This window comes from Schistocerca nitens, chromosome 1 (assembly GCF_023898315.1).
Source record: "Schistocerca nitens isolate TAMUIC-IGC-003100 chromosome 1, iqSchNite1.1, whole genome shotgun sequence".
NCBI classification, from domain to species: Eukaryota; Metazoa; Arthropoda; class Insecta; order Orthoptera; family Acrididae; genus Schistocerca; species Schistocerca nitens.
The window spans coordinates 587752358-587772909 of record NC_064614.1 but is presented as its reverse complement, the minus strand read 5'-3'; the positions used below and the strand labels follow the sequence as shown (position 1 = coordinate 587772909).

At 40.9% G+C, this 20552-nt stretch overlaps 1 protein-coding gene across 6 annotated transcripts in view; it reads left to right on the top strand.

The window, feature by feature from the left end:
* Window positions 1-20552, top strand: part of LOC126255530 (ran-binding protein 3) — a 349149-nt gene that overhangs the window by 294573 nt on the left and 34024 nt on the right. The gene's annotated exons all lie outside the window — the stretch shown is intronic.

Here is a 20552-nt window from a genome sequence, read left to right as displayed (position 1 = left end):
AAAAATACCTGACTTACTGCCAGTCCCAGTTTAGTAGATACAAAGTTTGTATTTTTTTAATGGACGTTATTTATGAATTTACAGATTATAGTGTTTGTATGTAATAACAGTACACATAATTTGACCACGGAGATTGTTTTGCAAATGCTAAGTAAAATTGCGTTTTGGAGTTCGTTTTTCGTTTGAGAGAGACTTCTGTAGTGTTTACTAAATTAACGATATGAACATCCTAACAGAATTCTGTTTTAACAAGAGTTCAGACGAGGCATTTCTGAAGTTGTGAATTACAACGCAATTTAAATGTTGTATATTTCGGTAAAATTTCAATCCAGCAAGATTGGCAAGAAATAAAATGCGTTCTGGAATCTCCATGACCTAAGCTTGTTTGTGGGCTGTCAATTTTGAGAAGCTAATTAATATTAACAAAATATGATGTTTCATTAATTTGCGTTTCTTTAATGTCCTCAGTGTCTCAGATGTTGCGGTCATTATCAGACTAGATTGAATGCTGTTGTTATTTAAATTGCTTCCTAATCTATAGGCTTTGGATTATTACGTATCTCAAACACGGCTGTAATTAGGGATTGTCAACAAACATCGTTTTCTTTGCTGTACGTTAGAATACAAGACGAATACTGTGATCTTAAGGAAGTATAGGTATTTCAGATATTTCGAAAACTGACTTATTGTTTGCAAACATTCGTTGAAAACAAAGTGAAAACTTCTAGTGAAGATTTCGGTACCCAGCAACATGTGGTGTAAAATTCAGTACCTGACTGGAGTAAATAAAAAAAAGTTTTTCTACAAATTGATATTTTTCGAAAGTGTTACATTTTACACAAATTTTGCAATGCAGATATGTTCTAAATGAATTAATGTATTTATTTACTTACGTTTGGTGTACATTTCATTCAACTAATGCCGTAGTTCATCGGTGATGCGTTTGATGATTAAAAAAAGTGTAAGAACATACAGAGCATATAACATTGGATAAGGGACTACACTAACACCATGCTAAGTGACAAAAAATAAAAATTCGTTAGGTTATGCAAAGAATTGTACATATTCGCTGATTTGTTTTGAAGTGGGATTGCTATCTCTGGTTATCTTATGTTTTCCATAAGGTGAAGATCAGTATCATCTGCAAGATAGCCTATGTAATTTTAAAGAAGCTCCTCAAGTGAATAGACACGCAACTACTTTTGCTGGTTACTCTCTGTTGAAAAGTCCTTGATGATTCTGTAAGTTGTTGCTTTTCTTTCGCATGGATCGTGGTAGTTCTAGTAAAAAGTTGTTTCAATTTGCATAATTTCGCAAAAAATGGCTTCTGGTCGTGATATCTTTGGGTAGTCTGACAGCTATCTTGTGTAGCTAACTGATGACGTAATTATGATGGACGTCTACCGCATAGTAAATCTGTAAACCATGATTTTTTTTATGGGGGAGGACATATGTTGTAAATTATAATTCTAGCTTCCTCAGTGCCCTAATGTTTCTTGCCATTCTTCTTTTGTTTGTCAAACGTCCTCGCGTTCGGTTGAGAGATGTGGTGGAACACGCTGAAATAGGGGCTAAACACGAGCCTGTTGCGTGTTGCGTCCTTTACGAGAAAGCCAACATACTTCCTTTGTTGGATTCGTGGGGTGCGCTAGTATCCACATTCATTTTAATGTGTACTGTTATTTTCGTACATCATAAAACAAAGGCTAAAATTATTGGAATGAAGGATCTCACGGACTGTAGATCCTAGTAGTTTCGATGTAGAAATATCCCGCCAGGAAACAGTGGTGGCCGCTCAGCCAGTAATGTGGTGAGGTAAGAAGATAAAGCTCTAGCACCTAATTGATGATCGGATCCCTCCCACGCAAATCTCTGAATAATTCCACTTTTCCTCGTTCTTCCAGCTCTAATCTTCCATTTATGTAGAATAGCACAGTCGGTCATTTGCATACTTTGACTGCTGCAACTTCACTGATGTCAAAATATTTTTCATTTTCATTACGTTTTTCCTTTTTTATTTTTGGTTTCATAGTTCTATAGTTGTTGAAGTTTTCCCTCTTGATTTACACAACACAGTATTGGCTTAACTCGGCGCGATTCCTGGACTTATTTATACAATTGGTTGTATAATTTTAGCTTTTTTCCACTTCTTTAAAGTCGCTGTCAGTAGATAAGGAAGTGAGCATAATACTCACTATCATCATTCATGCACAAGAAAACATGGCACAGTATAGATTAAAAATAGCGTTATTTTTGCCGTATTCTGAACACTGATCTGAAAACAAAACCATTTTTCTTTTATGGCGCGTTTTTCCGGGTACTTCCGATGCGCTATACAAGCATAGTGCCACTTCAGCGGGCCCCTGAATGCCATACTTTCTGGAGCATACACGGTTGCCAGAGTTGTATACCCGAAGCTACCTGATATTTAATGTGCTTCAGTCAAGTTCTTTCGGCTGGAAAATGTTTATACGTTACCAGATAATAATCACATTCCTTTTTTACCCAGTTTGAATTTTTAAAGTAAACCGGAACCTGCTTCAGCTTAGCCACATTAAGTCTTATATCAAGGTGTATTTCTTCGTTCACTGAAGCAGTCCATTTATCTCATGTTTTGCTTGTATCAGACAGGGGTAATTGACATGACATTTTAAAGTTTGTATTAAAGACACTAAAATGTATTGTGATGCAAGTCCTACGTCTCTATTTTAACATTCCTTGTCATAGGGTTGATACCCCTCAGCTGTAAAATTGATATTGTTTGTGTGGACTTGTTAGGATTGTCACGACGAGAATAATTTGTGGTGCATTTGTAAACGTTCCTACGTGATCCTTGACTCCAATAACTTTTTAAAATTGCGTTTTGTGTCTTAGGTTTCCGTTCTGAGGTGCTGTGAAGTTTTCTCGCCCTTCATTACCAAGATCATTATCATAAGCATCTCTCTCATTTCCATTCCGTGAAAAGTCTTTTTTCCCGAAATGTCGGAAACGTGACCAATAGCTTTCATGCAAACGGTTATATTCTCCACTTTACGTAGTACTTCCGTCTTACTCAAGAATCTCTTCAGCCACGTACGTACATTATAATAGCAAGTACACATCTTCCATCAAATTAAACTATATAATTTTGATGTTACAATAATTAATTGGATTTCTTTAGCAATCTTTATTTCTTGTCATCTAATAAAGCATAATAGCACCAGTTGAGCTTCGATTTTACGGTACGGCTGGTACACACGCAACGAGCACCTCCCTCACGATCCCAAATACGTATTTATTTGCATAGGTTCCTCGTCACAATTTCGTTTCCATTTCGTTACGCGTTTTTTCCGCGACTTTTATTTGGACTTCCGTCTTTTCTCAATACAACATCGTTACGCTATACATTGCCCATAACTTTATTTATATTCATAAATGCCTTGGTGTACTGATTTGCTATTCTTTCCGTCACCCTGTAAGGTTAAATACATATGTCTTTCCTGGCGTCAGCATATCTGAAGCCTTTTTTCTGAAAATTTTGTTACACATGAATGAAACATAGAGTTTTACGTTTCGTTGACGACAAGGTCACTAAAGATGAAGCACAGCGTCGGATATGGTATTGACGGGTAATCAGTTTGACTGTGACATTTTCAAACGACCATCTCGCTATTCCCCGTAATCAATTCAAGGAAAGTACAGGAAGTGTGAATCAGGATGGGAATTTAACCGCACTGTTTCTGAGTAAAGAGTCCAGAGTTTTGACCGCTGTGCCAATTCACTTGATTTTATCCTGTAGCGTATCGTTCTAGACGACCGTATCGAGAGCCTCTCTCTTGAATGTGCACGAGTTGTGAAATTATCTGCTCGTGTTTCGTCGTACGACCATTTTATCCCATCCTCCTCTCACATTTCTCGTACATGGTGTGTGGCTGAAAACGAACGCTAGGTTTGATCGAAGTAACGCAGTGTCTGAAACATTGGACTTAAATTTGGAATAGCAGGGTTCATATCTTCGTTCAACCATCCATATTGGTTTACCTTATTTTTCCTAAATCTGTTAAGGCGAATGTCGAAATTTTTCCCTTGAAAACTATACTGTCGATTTCATTTTCAGTCATTTCGTATCCGAGCTTTTGCTTCTTTTCTAACTACCTCGTCGTTGACGGATGTTAAACGCTAATATTCCGTCCATAAAACGTTCAAATATGAAGGGAGACATATTTGGAATGAGAAGCTCTCATTATGGGGGACTGTTATATGAGCCATCCTCATTGATTAAACAGGTAGTTTGCAGCACAAAGTAGCAAAATGTAAATACAGAGTGGTTCCATGATGATGGTGCGAAGTTTCAGGGATGTCGGGGAAGGGCAAAAGTATCCGGACAGTGGTCCGGAAACGACCGGGTCGGATGTTATAAGCGAAAAATCGTCCTGATATTTCTGACCATGGAGCTCTTCTCCTGCAAACTCTTGCTTTCCATATTTTGAGAGGTGGTAGTATGGATACAAACAGAAGAATGTGTCTCTTAAACATTGGCTCTGTAATGCATACCGTAAGAGCTGTAAGCACTTCTTCAATAGAAGAGATTTGTTCACAGTAGTAAAAATGAACAAATGCTCATAGTTCGTAAGGTATTCATTTTAGAGCCATTTTTCCTAGACACATTCTTCTTGTTTCTGTCCTTAATACCTCCTCTCAAAATATGGAAAGCAAAGAGCTTGCAGTAGAAGAAGTCCACTGCCAGAGTTATCAGAAAGATTTTTCGCTTATAACTCTCGACTTGGTCTTTTCTGGACCACGGCCCGCGTACATTTACCCTTCCCCACTATCCGTAAAAAGTGCGTTGCATCATCACCCTGTGTGATAGTATCAAAAGAACGACCTGTTTATGGTTCGGTTTGTGATGAGTGGTTTGTTTTGTAAGAGTAGTTTGATGTTAATGAGGGAATTTGAGGTCAAGCACATAATTCATAAATTGTTGGTCCCACACTTCTTATTTCGTTTTTTCTATCTTCGTTTTATTCATAGTTTATAGTCGGCGGCCATATCAGATTCTAAATTTGTATCCAGGTTAAGATATGGACGCGTATTTTTATCCGTTTAACGCCGAGTAATCGTAGTTCGGTATTTCATCAGCCAAACGCAGCTTTCATTGTAAACATGAAAGCTTGTGCAATTGTGATGGTCAGTGGTGGTCTTGCTTCACTTCTGAGAAGACTAACTCTGTTACTACAATTTTAGAGCTAACCCATTCTGTTATGAACTCCCTATTGCATACAGTTTCGACGCTTTGTAACTTAAATTACTAATGATGTGTTTATTACTAGTGCGCTACAGTCGGCAGATTGGAATTTCTGTCCTCTCTTGGTATCACTTTAGGGTCTCGCCATTGAGTAATCCTCTATGATTCGAATGGAAAACTATTGGCCATGTGAAATATTTTACGGAGGAAAATGCCACCATGATGAGATTTAAATACCTGTGCGTTTTTGTGGATGAACTTCATGCCTATGTGACACACGCTTGGAAGTTTTCTGTGTATGTGATTCCTTATTTTTAAATTGTGTTTGTAATATTTTAATGAAGGAAAGTCATTTTGTATTTATTTACGTTGGCGGACGGTAGTACGTGGCACGGCCTGGATTCTACAGTCGTTTGGATATGCTCCAGTACGAAATTTCAGTCTTTCGTGCAAGGCCATGTACTAATTTGAAACACTGAATCAAATCAGAGTTTATCAGGGAGCTTTATACTATTTATCCAGTTTTCACACGGAGGCTAATGACCACAGTTGATAGCGCCGTAACCCAATCAAGTAATAACCTTTACATGTGTCTTGAAGAAAAATCGGAACAATGCTCATTCACAGAAATTTTGTTAGATACGAATCCGGCCATGGATTTCTAAAACGCTGCATTGGAGATAATCTTTCAACAGCAGGCAACTCGGGACATTGTCCAGCTTTTGTCTAGATACCTTGACTCTATGTATAGTCGATTTTCGACGCATTGTTGTGAAGCGCACACGTGTCTATGGGTTTGGGTATTCAGAAATCTTGTCTTATATGGTTCACACAAACCTGTTTCTGCATCTGTGTGCCATCGTATGTGGGGTATCTGTTTCTCAATGATATAACTTCCGCCTGTGATGACAAGCATTATTATTATTTTATCTTAAAATATGTTGTTGGATCTGGGGAAGCAATATGATTTTTTATTTATAATTTGCATTGCATTCTCCGAAGGTTAAACTGGTTCGAGGTTTAAAGAATTGAAGACCTCGGTTATTGGTCAGGTAGTGAAGCCAGGAGTAATTCCAATTGAAGTACAAACTGAGTTCCGAGAAATTTGTAACAAAGATTACGTCGACTGGTGAGGCGGGAAGAGGTTAATGAATTGCCATAGCAGCAAGAGAACAAGTAATGCTACTTTTGTTAAGGATTTAGCGGCAATAAGCGCTTTGAGAAGCGTGGTAATATTGTGTGTAACTGAGAAATACACTTAACTAATGTCACGCGCAAATTTGAATTTAGGTACATTCGCTTCGTACTATATGCATTTTGAAGTGGTAAAAGTATCAGGAGATTCATCGTGGATACTGCTGGATAAATCATTTTAGTCCTCCACGCGCGGATGTTTACAATTTCCGTCTTCTCATTTAGTTGTGCGTGCAGTCAGTACTGGTATTATACCAAAACATTGTTGGACTAACTCGATAGCGTGCAATTGTGTAGCACTAATTATAATTCGACCTAAGTATGTTGTGTCGGAGACTGGTGTGTAGAAGTGCTGAAAGTAATGAATAAAATAGCACATTGTTGACAAACTATTAAATCTGAGATATGTTGCAGCATGGGTTTTGTGAAATTACTTCCGTTTTGAAACTTAAGGAGCATCTAACGAGACTTCTGCTAGTATCTGGAGTTTGCAGTCCATTAACTCCGACGATAAGGTAGAGCTCTCTGGACATAGGGCTGTGCCAAGAGTTATTGATTTGGCTTTCCAACCACCTTCTCAATAATCTCCTTGGAGAGAGGTGTTCTTCGGCGGAGTTTTTGCAATTCGTCTTTCCCCGTTTTTCATGGATGTCATATGCCTGAATGAAATTGACTTTCTCCTTACTGATACTGCACATATTCGGACCGCTACTTGGCGAAAGCCTGTTCACAAAAGTTTCTTACGTAACTTGCAGAAATGATGGCTCGGTAAGAGTGATACATTCTTACGTCTAATTTCTTTTAAATTTTCTGTTTTACAATTAGCTGATACATTTACATACACTGATTTGTTAAGGGTCATTTAATTTTACTGGACGCTTGCGCCAAGTTGCCAGTTTTCTGAGAATCACTGAGTCCTTCACTGTTCCGAATACTGCACTGTTGAAAACAGTTACTTTGGTAGATCAGGTATTCTGATACACCTACAGGACAAAGAATGCAAACACCGCGAAGAAATGCATGCTTGAAAATAAATGCAGATGCTGGCGAAATCTGCGCTTGTTCTACGAACGGCTCTCCGCAATGTTCTCAGTACGCTACAAAGTGTCAATCCTGGTCAGAATAGTGCTCTGTGGAGCTGTGAGTGCATTATGTTGGAGCTAAGTGAATTCAAACTTGGGCAAATTGTTGGTGCTGTTATGTTGGACGCTTCCCTAACCAAGCTAGCAGAAGTATTTGGTATTCCAAGAGATGCCATATAGAAGAGTTATGCCACATACTGGGAAAGCGGAAAACAGCGTCCGCTAAGACGGTCATTGAAGGGGATACTGATGAAAAATAAGAGGAACAGCAATAGTTACTGCAGAATTGAATGTCACACTCGCTAACCTTGTCAACGCCAAAAGAACACGAAAGGAGCTCCAGAAGTAGAGAGTTGCAAAGCGAACTGGAATTCCAAAACCACTTATTAGTGCTGCAAATGCCTGTAACTGGAGAACATGATACTGAAGCCCTAGAATCTGGACTTTTGGAGCAATGGAAGAACGTAATTTGGTCGGATGATTCTTGTTTCACACTGTTTCCAACATCAGGTCCAGTTTACGTTCTAAATGTGAAAAATAGCAGGGGGTCAGTGGTCATTTGGGTAGACATATCGTGGTAAACAGTGGTCCCCATGGTTACTCTGCAAGGTCGCATTACTGCCAATGATTATATTACCATTTTGGATGATCAGGTCAGTCCCATGATATTTGTTCCCCAGTGGCGATGTTGTGTTCCAAGACGATGGGGCACTGTTCGCATCGTCCAGGAATAGCTTTGTGAGCACGAGGATGAATTGTCGCACCTCCCGTGGTCTACTTACGAGAGAAGGGTATGTGATCGCTTTTCACCTCCGTCATCGTTACCTGAACTTATTTTGCAGGAAGAATAGTATAAGGTTCCCTTGAAGGCAACACAGGACCTATATTTATCCATTTCGAGACTACTGGAAGCTGTTTTAAATGCCAACTGTTTCCCTAACCGAGTGGCTCGGTAAGGTATTGTGGTTTTGGTGTGTTCATGTTTTTGTCCACAACCTGTAGACAAGAATATTGGCGCGTCATGAAAGTTTTGGAGTACAGATACACCGTATAATAGAATAGGAAAAAGGGATTATACGGCCACGTAAACATATCAACTTGACACCAGTTTGATAAGTGGGGCGTTGCTCAATTGGAAGGACTACAGAAGTCATTCATGTACTGTGCTACAATGTTTATTCGATGAGAGTGAAGGTGGTGAAGTGAGCGACCATTAGTAGATATGCTAATCAGCCACAACTTGAGACAACAAATGTCCTTTTAAGAAATGCCATTGGTGGTTTCATAATACTCCCATTTTCTCCCAACGACTATGCCGCAAATATTATACTAATAAAAATTTCCTAATGATTTTAATAATTACGTACACATTGCAGTTGTGTCGTTCGCTGTCCATGCAGACTTAGAATCGGTCGTCATTCCTCTGTCAGGCTGTGAAAGTGACCCATAGACGAGATAGGCGCATAGATCTCTCCACAGTGTATCACATAGTACTATCATACGATTGAGACCAAAATCGCGGTAGCTGTCTAAAACGCACTCTTTCACTCCTCTCTGCATAAATGACAAGATATTCTTTTTATTTTTATTGTAAATTTTGAGGCTCTTCAAGTCTCTTTCCAGAAATGCAAGGGTCATTATTTGTACCTAGTATTAATTGCTAACTTTTATCAAATTTCTAGTCGAAAATTTTTATCCTGTAACATAAATAAATGTTGGAAACAAAACGAGATTTTCTGTGGCGGCTTTGTCTTATTGATCCTCTCACGGTTCTAATTGGTTCCCCTTGAGACTCTGTGCAGCACTGGCCCTTATGTGTGGGACTTTGGGGAAGAATTTCTGTATGGTAAATCAATCAAGTATTATTCTATGTGCGGAACACATAGCTTGTTTTACACGAATGCCGCTGTTCCAGACATACAACACTGTAATCTTCTGGTAGAGATGTGGAGTAGCGATGTAAAGTGTAGCTACTTCCCATCCTGCTATTAGAAAAGAAATTATTCACCATCACATTTTATGAAGGGTTTTGGGACTTCCTTATTAATTTAATAGAAGTATATTCTGTAATATTTGATGTTACGTAAATATGACACCACACTTTAACATGATTGAGTTTGTTCAATTTTGTGAAAATGCCAAGGAATGTGGACCACTGAACTGCAAGAGCCCTTTCTACATCACGGCTTGATTCGATCGCAGTTCAACATTTATTGATTCATCGAAAAAATGTTATAGATTTTAAGGTACATAACTTTTTCATAAGTCGTGTTTATATCGTGCATTTCCTTCCAACACACACACACACACACACACACACACACACACACACACACACACACACACACACACAGAAATATATACAATTTGATGAGCTACAGAAATGTAACAATAATATTACCGTAAATATATTATTTTTAAAAGAGAGCCTGTAGTAGGATATTTTGCACTTTCCTGTTTCAAGTCACGTGTTTCGTATATTGTAAAAATTCCGTTACTTAATAGAAGCAGCGAGACAGAGATTGACCGTAGGGTTTTATTGAAAAATGAGAATGCCAGTGATTGGATTAGGTCAGATTCTAAATTTTTTCATTTAGATATGCTACGTTTGGCAGTAGAAATAATTCCAGAGGTGTTGTTGTTGTGGTCTTCAGTCCAGAGACTGGTTTGATGTAGCTCTCCATGCTACTCTATCCTGTGCAAGCTTCTTCATCTCCCAGTACCTACTGCAACCTACATCCTTCTGACTATGTTTAGTGTACTCATCCCTTGGTCTCTCTCTACGATTTTTACCCTCCACGCTGCCCTCAATACTAAATTGGTGATCCCTTGATGCCTCAGAATATGCCCTACCAACCGATCCCTTCTTCTAGTCAGGCTATGCCACAAATTTCTCTTCTGTCCAATTCTATTCCATACCTCCTCATTAATTATGTGATCTAGCCATCTAATCTTCAGCATTATTCTGTAGCACCACATTTCGAAAGCTTCTATTCTCTTCTTGTCTAAACTATTTATCCTCCACGTTTCACTTCCATACATGGCTACACTCCATACAAATACTTCCAGAAACGACTTCCTGACAATTAAATCTATACTCGATTTTAACAAATTTCTCTTCTTCAAAAACGCTTTCCTTGCCTTTGCCAGACTACATTTTATATCCTCTCTACTTCGACCATCATCAGTTATTTTGCTCCCCAAATAGCAAAACTCATTTACTACTTTAAGAATCTCATTTCCTAATCTAATTCCCGCAGCATCATCCGATTTAATTCGACTACATTCCATTATCCTCGTTTTGCTTTCCTCATCTTTGTTGATGTTCGTCTTATATCCTCCCTTCAAGACACTGTCCATTCCGTTCAGCTGCTCTTCCAGATCCTTTGCTGTCTCTGGATTTTAATTCCTACTCTTTTTTTTTATTTTTTTTTTTTTTTTTTTTATTTTACTGCTTGCTCAGTATACAGATTGAATAATACCGGGGATAGGCTACAATCCTGTCTCACTCCCTTCCCAACCACTGCTTCCCTTTCATGCCCCTCTACTCTTATAACTGCCATCTGGTTTCTGTACAAACTGTAAATAGCCTTTCGCTCCCTGTATTGTATCCCTGCCACCTTCAGAATTTGAAAGTCACATCTGCCAATACAAATGCGATTGTGATACGCACTGTAATCGTGACTGATAGATGGACGGCTGACCCTGTTATGTCACCTGTAGTCCTATTGATTAATAACCCTCTTCTCTGAAGTTCAACCCTTGTGGCATCAGCTTCCGTTGTTCGTAACAACTTGCCACTACTACCATGTTATCGTAAGTGAAGTAAAGCGAATGAAAACCTGCTTCCTGGAAATGTAGTCTGGATTCCACGATATCCCTCGGCTAACCTGGTCCCTTCTATTTGGCTGAGAACAACTGTACCATGCACGTGCTCTGGTTTGCATTATGCGGTTGGACGTACTGTGACTTCTCTCCTTCGACGACATTGTAATTCCTCCTCTATCATTATTACATATCTGCTACCATCTTCAAACATTAATAATATCCCGTGGATCCTCAACTGCACGAATTTTACTAGAACTCCCCACTTCACTGGGTATCTGTGAGTGGCGTAACACACAAACTGTGCATGTCTTTCTGTTACCAAGACTCGAATAAAAATATACAGTAGTCCTCAGTCAGTTTCCGCTTCTGTTGATGCTATGAATTACTTCCATTCTTCTCCTTGGCGTGTTGCAACCTATGGACAGGGGCTAACGTCATCCTTCCTTCGTCCTCAGAAGGTTGTTGCCATTCGCAAGCCAACACACAACAAAATAACGGAAAGAATCTTCACACTAACGTAACTTATTCACTGCAATCCTGTACATAAGTAAAAATATGAGAGAAAGGAAATCCTTGAAAAACCCCTCATACTCTCGATCTTGCACAGGCTAGCCGGCCGAAGTGGCCGTGCGGTTAAAGGCGCTGCAGTCTGGAACCGCAAGACCGCTACGGTCGCAGGTTCGAATCCTGCCTCGGGCATGGAAGTTTGTGATGTCCTTAGGTTAGTTAGGTTTAACTAGTTCTAAGTTCTAGGGGACTAATGACCTCAGCAGTAGAGTCCCATAGTGCTCAGAACCATTTGAACCATTTTGCACAGGCTCGTCAACATCTTCATGTCCCTTCCTCTGATTCCTTGTACTCGTGTTTCTCTCTGGCTCTGTCCCTAAAACTCCAGGAATCGACTCTGAACTATATCGAAAAGATCATAGACCCCCCAGCAGGTACTGTTGTACTCGTTGACAACTGAAGCTTCACGTTGGCGGGGGAAGTAGTCTCCACCACCGGATGGGGTCCTTGAAATCTTTTGATGAACTTCTTCGTCTTGCGTTTTTGGCGCGTACAGAATGAATTACATCACCCATTGTGCTACTTCATACTGCCATACACTTGCCGTATCTGTCACTGAGTCGTCCTGCTTTCCTGACGCCTTTGTATTCGCCTTCTGTACTTATTGCCATACTTCTCGTACTGTTTTTGCAAACATGCGGACCGATTGCCCGCATTTATCTTGCTTTGCCTTTATCACCGTACACCACCTCAGATGTGAACAACCCAGTCATTGTGTGTATTTTTGAATTATATGTTGACACGACACGACATTCGTTAGAATGTATCCCGCCCCGGTCGGTGTGATGTGCTTTCACAGAGTAACTTAACATACTCAAATTTTTTTGCGTATTCATTCCATTCTACCATTGGCTTGTGGATGAAGATGACTAATTCATAACTTCTTCACATGCATCAATCGACACAGCTCCCTCAGTAACTCTGATGTGAAATTCGTACCATGGTCTGTAGTTATCGTACCTGGCACTTCAAAATTCAGCATCCAGTTGTTAACCATTGCATGTGTGATTATCACTGTCTGCTGGTTCAGCATATCAACCATCTCCACGTACTGCAAAAAGTGATGTATTATTGTTAGTACAAATCTGTTTCCTGCAGATGTACGATTGAACAACCCTAATACATAAAATCCAACAATTTCAGATAGTTTTGATTCTTCCGGTAACCTCTGCAGTGGCACTCGCTTACAAATCAAGACTGCTCACTGTGCACACTGTATGCAGTTCCTCACGGATTGAGCTACATTTACTTTCCTTCCTCTCCACCAGTATCTCTTGGCCACTCTGGTTTGTTCCTCTGCAAACTCCATGACCAGTTAACACATTATCATGTGTTTCCTTTATAATATCTTCCTAAAACTTCGCAGGTACTGCTGCTCACACCCCTAATCTCGTTTCCTTGCGCGACAATCTGTCACATGGGCTACCCTGTATTGCTTAGTTTCTGAGCTGCCTACCACCCCGCAAGAGCACAACGCAGAACTTTCAACACTGCTACGTTCCTGCTTAATGTGTCTGCATTCTTCCTTTGCGTGTATACTAATTCATAGTCGAATTCGCCAAGTCTCAGGGCCAATCTTATCAGTCTGCTAGACATGTCCTTTAGTCCAGTAACCAATTCAAAGCAGAGCGGTCGGTCACTACTCGATATTTTTGGTTGTGCTATGTCAGCAAACTCTTACACGAATTTTCTGTAGTAATTTGAAAGTCCCAAAAAAGATTGCATTTCCTTAGTCGATTTATGCACTGGGAACTCTCGTACAGCTTGCACTAGCCTTGGTCTGTCCTTACTCTATCTTAATTACACTACCTCTTCTAAGGAAAAATGGCACTTCTCTGCGCTCAGTATCAGATGTGCTAGCCCTCAATCTCTTATAAACTTCCTTCAGATATTGTCTTTGCTGCTTCATGTCTAGTGAGAATATGATGGCGTCATCTAAGTAAACCAAACTAGAGGCGAGGTGGGAGGCCAGAAGGCTCCAGAGAAATGCAGCTGCAAAGGTAACAAGTTCTTTAAGAAGCATTATCTGTGATGCATTGTATACCAGGTCAGTGGCCAGCTGGCCGCTGATTCCTGCTGGACTGTGTGCTTGCACGCTCCGCGATGCTGACGCGGAGTCTCCTCTGCGGGCGCCTCATTACGTTAGCTGACAGTGCGATTTCGCACCAATAGCGTGTATAATCGACAGCTCCCTACCTGCTGCAGCCCCAGGCGGCACCTCCACTTCGTCACAGTGGGATAAGGGCACTGCGATGAGTCGCCCATCCTGCGAATGGTGGTAGTCGGATGGTGTGCATGGGGAGCGACCTGCCCCCCTCAAGGCAAGATTGGACCGTACTGCTGAAGTATGCTTACAGGTCCATGTGGCGATCTTGTCCTGCACTGCCCTGTCATCATGGTAGAGATGCGAGGCAGAATAATTTCGTTAGAAACTGTCTGGTACTTGTAGTTAGCAGCAGTGCTCGTGTTACGCATGCTCGCCACTACCAATTACGTATCTAGAACGCCACTGCCAGTATGGTAATCTGTCTTTGCTGCACGATTTTTTGCAGTACTGCTGAGTTCGTTGTTTCAGCAAGATAACCTGCCGCGCGACATTGCATCGCCCTTGTTGAATTGTTATAGTGACAGTATTCAGTGCTCAACTGCTGTAAGTGCTGCTGCAATACACTGCTCAGGCTCACGCTATTATGTGGTTGAAATGCTGCAGTGTGTTTTCATTGAAGAACTAACATAGGATTTTTAAGCTCGTTCATTTTTGTAAACAAACAGTGTGATTTGCTAGCCAGATACAGCAGACAACTATCTGTTCCCACCAATATTCCTATAATCCCGTTGAGGTGTCCACCTGCATCGTCCTTACCCCATTGGGGCTGCCTAAATTGCCTCTGAAGATCCCCAGTCATCCAAATCTATTACACTTTGCATTAGTGGAAAACACTTCTTGCTTCTTCTGCACTCCTGTTGTTATATCAGCCCGCGCGGGGTTTGCCGAGCGGTCTAGGGGCTGCCGTCATGGACTGTGCGGCTGGTCCCGGCGGAGGTTTGAGTCCTCCCTCGGGCATGGGTGTGTGTGTTTGTCCTTAGGATAATTTAGGTTACGTAGTGTGTAAGCTTAGGGACTGATGACCTTAGCAGATAAGTCCCATAAGATTTCCCACACATTTGAACATTTTTTTGTTATACCAGGTTTCTCAAACTCTAGCCAACTTGACAACAGTGTACAGGTCTTTTGGGGTACCTGTCTAGACATATCGGGTGACAAGCACCTCAACGAGGAGTGAACAGCCCTATGTTTGGCTTCTGAAGTACCATATTATCTTATTTGCCTGTTCCTTCTCCCCTAATTCGTATGTTTCACTGTTAATCTTACTTATTCTGACTGCAAAACTTAACACTGACTCAATGTGTCTTCGTCACTCTTAACTGCTCGCGGTAAAATCTCGCGCTGTTTGTCCTTCAACTGGTTAAAAGCTTGTGGATTCATTTACCCTTCTGTACACATGACAAACGTCTTTGCCTTTCCAACCGGCCGTAATTTTGTTAAGTGCAGCATTGATCATCTGACTAACCACCCATCTTTGCAGATGATTTCGGATGATCAAAAACACATTGCGTCTTCATCTGGCTTACCAGAAAAGGAAGTAATCAGGTTGGCGGTAGCTGGATCTCTCTGAGAATAAGACTGATCGAGTATTGCTAATTACTCATGCTTGTCTCTATTCGCCACAGTAATTTCATCTTGTCGGCTGTCAACTCAAGTACCTCATTAAGGAAAAACTGCGTAGTGTCCTGCTGCAGAAAACCTGTGTCTTCGGACTCGGTCATTGTATCGGATTCTGTCATTGTAGAACCTTGGCCCTCCATACACAATAAGTACGACACAGTATCAGTTCACTCTACTCGCACATTTAAAATAACAACTTATATTCTGTGCCTATCATTAGCCACCTAGATTTCGTAAGCCGCCTAGCACGATATGGTAATAAAGGTTGTACGTAAAACATTCTACTGATACTGATTCTGCATAAGGTAAACTATGCCCACACGATGCATTGATAACATCTCACCAGCTACAAATAGTACTGCCTGCAGTTTCAACAAAATTGCAACACATCAACCGATTCCACTGGTTTGACCAACGCAACTTTCATGTCACAGTGCTGTTCCTGCCTTGATCCCATCCACACAAGTAGAATTAACTGTGTACTCACTCCCCCCGCTGTGCGATGCAAACCACAGCTGTGAGTACGTTCTGCGTGGTCCACCTGAGTCAACGCAGCACTTTTGACACCAACTGAAGTGGTCCGGAGGTGCATAACCATTTCTGTGTGGGGTTGGATCGCATCGGTGTGACGAGGCAAAGGAACGGGCCGTTAGTAGCTTAGACAAACTGTGTATAACGTCAAAACATTTTATTAAGACTGACAGAGGCGGCGGCCACGTCCTCTCACTGCACGTGGTGAGGACCGTGTGTGGGGGCGGCGAGCTGAAGGCTACCGCGCTGTGACGTTGGCGCATAGGAATGCTGGATTCTAGGAGCTTACACAGCAGCGTGCAGCCTAGTTATCAAGACAAGGCCGCTCGTGGACGGAGCCAACGGCGCTGAAGAGTGCTGTGTTGCTTGCTGGAGATGCCAGTCTCCAGTGGGGGATCTCGCCCCCCCTTGCGGGTAACGGCACGTGGCGCCTAGGCATACACAAGCCAGCACGGAAGGATCGGTGGCTGTACTGTTCCGCTCTCGTTTCGTTTCCCTTCGGCGCATGCGTCTGGCCGCTGCTCGTGTAGGGGAGGAGGCAGCTTACTGGTGGAGAAGTTCCCAGTCAAAGAAGGAAGACTTGACACTAGCAGATGGTGTGATGGTGGAGGCCCAAACTTGTAATAGCGACGTGCTGTGCCTTATCGCTCGGTCGTCCGGCGTGACCCTCTTGTCCCCGTAGGCTCTGCTGGACTGTTAATGTCTCTGCTAAAATTAGTGGTTATTTATTCAGCTTTATGGCCCACTTGTGACGACGCGCTGTTTCCAGTCCCCCTCAGGACAACTAATCCGTGGCCCGGTGGTGTGGAAAGAGCTTGGGTCGTCCTGCATGAGCTCCGTTACACCGCTGCGTTGAATACTTGCGATGCTTGTCCTAGTCCGACTCGTACCGTATGAACAGTCCCGATGTCGAAGTTATGCAGCCCGCCGGCTGCGTCCAGCTGCTTGGCGAAAAGGCTGGTATCTGCAGTAACGCCCTAAAAATGGCAGTGCTATACTATATTCCCCGTGAGTGATTCAGATGTGAACTCGGTCAAGATCTCTGAACGACCGTTCATGGCTTAATCATTGTAGCTTACGAGAAACGTAACAGCTGAAGCACTGTGTTATCCGTCATATTTATATTTGGCATTTCATTTTTCTTATGACAAGTAGTTTCCGAATATGCACTCATGAATTCATATATACTCACACATAATCATACACTGTCACAAAAACAGTACACAAATTAATTGCAAATATGTTTGAAAGAGCAGTGAAAGATAAATGGCACTCTAGCAACATATTGACATCATATAATCTATATTTCGCTACAGAAACTTCTCATAAGTCACATTTTCCAAAAGGAAACAACTTGTTGGTGCGGAAGGTAATGTTATCATTTCATTCACACCACCGTCTTTGGTTGACTTGGGTGAATAAACCGCATTGCTTAATTCATCATGCTTTAACGATGTACTGTTGCATCAATATCGTCTCCTTAAAATAGATACGCATGTACAGCGATCACACGACATGAACAGTTAATTGGTAATGTGAAAAAGGCGTTCCCTGTCACGGCCTGCGACTATTTTACATTCTGAACACGGACGATCTGGTAATATTAATTTCGAAACAGTTTTTCTGCCTAGTATTGTGTTGCATACAGTTCTCGTCTGCGTTGATTTTGCACGATCTTCCAAGGTTTAAGGCGCCTACTTCCCTGCACATTTATCTTCGCCGTATCCGCCCATCTGTCCTCGCGACGTACAGGATGCATCTTTCATCTGCGGTAAGGTTGCTCAAGTCGTACGCCTTAAGTGGGAAATATTATATTTGGTAGGCTAATTTAAATAACATACTTTGTTTTGCGTATACTGAATCTTTATGTTTTAAGCTATCAACCAGTTACACGCAAATACAAAAATATTTTCTCAAAATGAGTTTTCATACTTTTTCAAATCCATACTTTGGTACGATTAATGTGCCTAGCTTCGAAATCCACACCCTCTATAACCTAACTCGCATTTTCGATAAGAAGTCAGCGACGACAAAATAAATCCAGGAAATATGGAGCAAAACGTCACAATAACAATTTACAAACTATGAACGTAATGTTACTTCCGTGGTTACACGCAGTGAAATTACTCACAGGAAAAAACTGTAAAATTAACAAATTAAATTGCTGCAACTCGCATATCGAAAATCAGCTTATTTGAACTCGTGTATTGCGGAAATACTTTTTTATTTTACTATCCAGGCCAGCTCATAGATCGTGTAGCCAACTTTTTATAAGTTTGTGCAAAGTTTTTTCATTTGCTTTTGTTCTTTTCTGTGGCTTCTGTTTCCTTTCTGCAAGGACTTGATGTTAATTCCATTGTTGATTTAGATCGTTTCGTCTTTACTTGATAATTGTTGTTATACAGGGAATAGGAGATGAAATGATCAAGTAACACTTCATTTGTTGCTGTTAATTTCGGCAACTGTTGCCATGTTGTTTTCGGGTCCACATTCTTTAGACATTGTAGAAAGTCCATATTGATCATTGAGTGGTATTGCAATGTTAGACAGCCTTCCAGAATTCCTCGTTGTTTCGTCAGTTCCATCAACTGGTTCTTGGTGTCATCGTTAAGGGGGGTAGGACGTCAAACGGGCCGACTTGGAGCGGGAGAGGCACCACAGGACATTAAACAGCACGCACGGTAGTAGTCACAAAGTACCGTGCTTCTACATTTTTATCACATGACTATAAGCCTGTTGCCTTAAAACAGTTAAATGCTATCTCGCTATTTCCATACAAGCAGATCCTGGTGTATGCATTATCCAGGAGATAATGTTAGCTTGTTTTATGACATTGCCAGGATTTGTATGTAGCCACGAAGATGCCGCTTTGTTGGAACTCTTTATTTAGTATTACAAAGAACGATCCGTTAAATGACTATAGACGATGTGTCGCGTGACAAGGAAACGATAGCATTATTATACCGTAATCACGAGGCAGCTGAATTGCGTGTAAAATTTTTGGTGTGTGCTACGTTTATACAGTAAAAGCAAAATATGTTTCTGGTCCCTTTTTTCTAATTCCAGGCATATCATGAAATGTTGTAGCTATCGGACGTTCAGTTCTGATGTTATCCATCCATTTGTCGAGCATCCAAATGCTGAGTTTGGCGGGGCTTCCCTTTTTGAGACATAATTTGCTCTGCTGCGCTTAAATATTAACATCGAAGGTATTAATTGGCCTTCCGCATTCATTGCACCTACACATGTCGGTGTAATATCCCTTTCTCCGCTTGTGATTGCGTCCACGTATGTTTGAAATTTCGGTCACTAACTTCAGACGGTTTGTGAATTGTGGATAATGCTGTTTCATATTCGGCCATCAGCAAAGTTATGTTCGTGTAGTGTTTCCTCCACATATTTATTTAAAAAAAAACTCGCTAATCCGCTCTTTATTAAACCTCTTCCTTCTATATTGCTTCGGGAACTCTCAAGGACAAAGTTGGATGATCTTTCATAAACCTGCAATACCATTTTTACTACTTTTTTTATCGAAGCAGTGCGGTGGCTCAGCAAATTGGTAGGCAAGTTTCATTACTTCGATAACAGTTACTCTGAAGAAACTAGACTATAAATTAATTATTTGCTGTGCTAATTCATTTCCATCTCTGCTGTCGTATCATTAGGTCTTTCAGATTTTGATGTTTTATTTAAACCCTTCAAATGATGATGCAGTGTAGGCTTCGTATATTGTTTTTCCTACATCCTTCATTACATCCAATTTCACAATGCCGATGTTTTAATAAAGCTTCGTTCATATCCTTCCGCTCCCACTTATTGTACTCTCTGTTCACATATTGATCAGCTGAAACGAACAGTGTTCAGTTGGTATGCAATTTCCATCAACACCTACTGTATCAGTACGATTAACGGTTTCTCCACAGGCTCCATTACCGGCACAGTGACTCCATTACCGTTTCAAACCAGAACTACAGGCATAACCTCGAAGTTTTGTACCGTTTGATTATGTTCATCTCTAAAATTGCTTACAAAAGAGCGAGAGAAAGTAATAAAAACAACTAACTTCGTTATTAATTATAGTCCTGTCACGACAACCAGCGCTCCGCCCACGTGTTTTCGCTTACATACTTGACAGCTTAGTTCAGTATTAGACCACGTATCGCATTTTACGAACCTGTGATCAGATATTACCGGATTATGACTTAGCTGTGGTGCGACTAACGCAACTTTATCCTACTCTCTATCTCCATCATATCCACAATAGCAATGATTCAGGTTCATTGGCAGAAAGCAGAAAGAGTTTCAAAAAGTGGTAGGCATATTACAAAATATTTGGCAGCACAATATGTATATTCAGAAATTTGTGAAGCAGGAAAAAGCCAACTGTGAAGTAGTATTT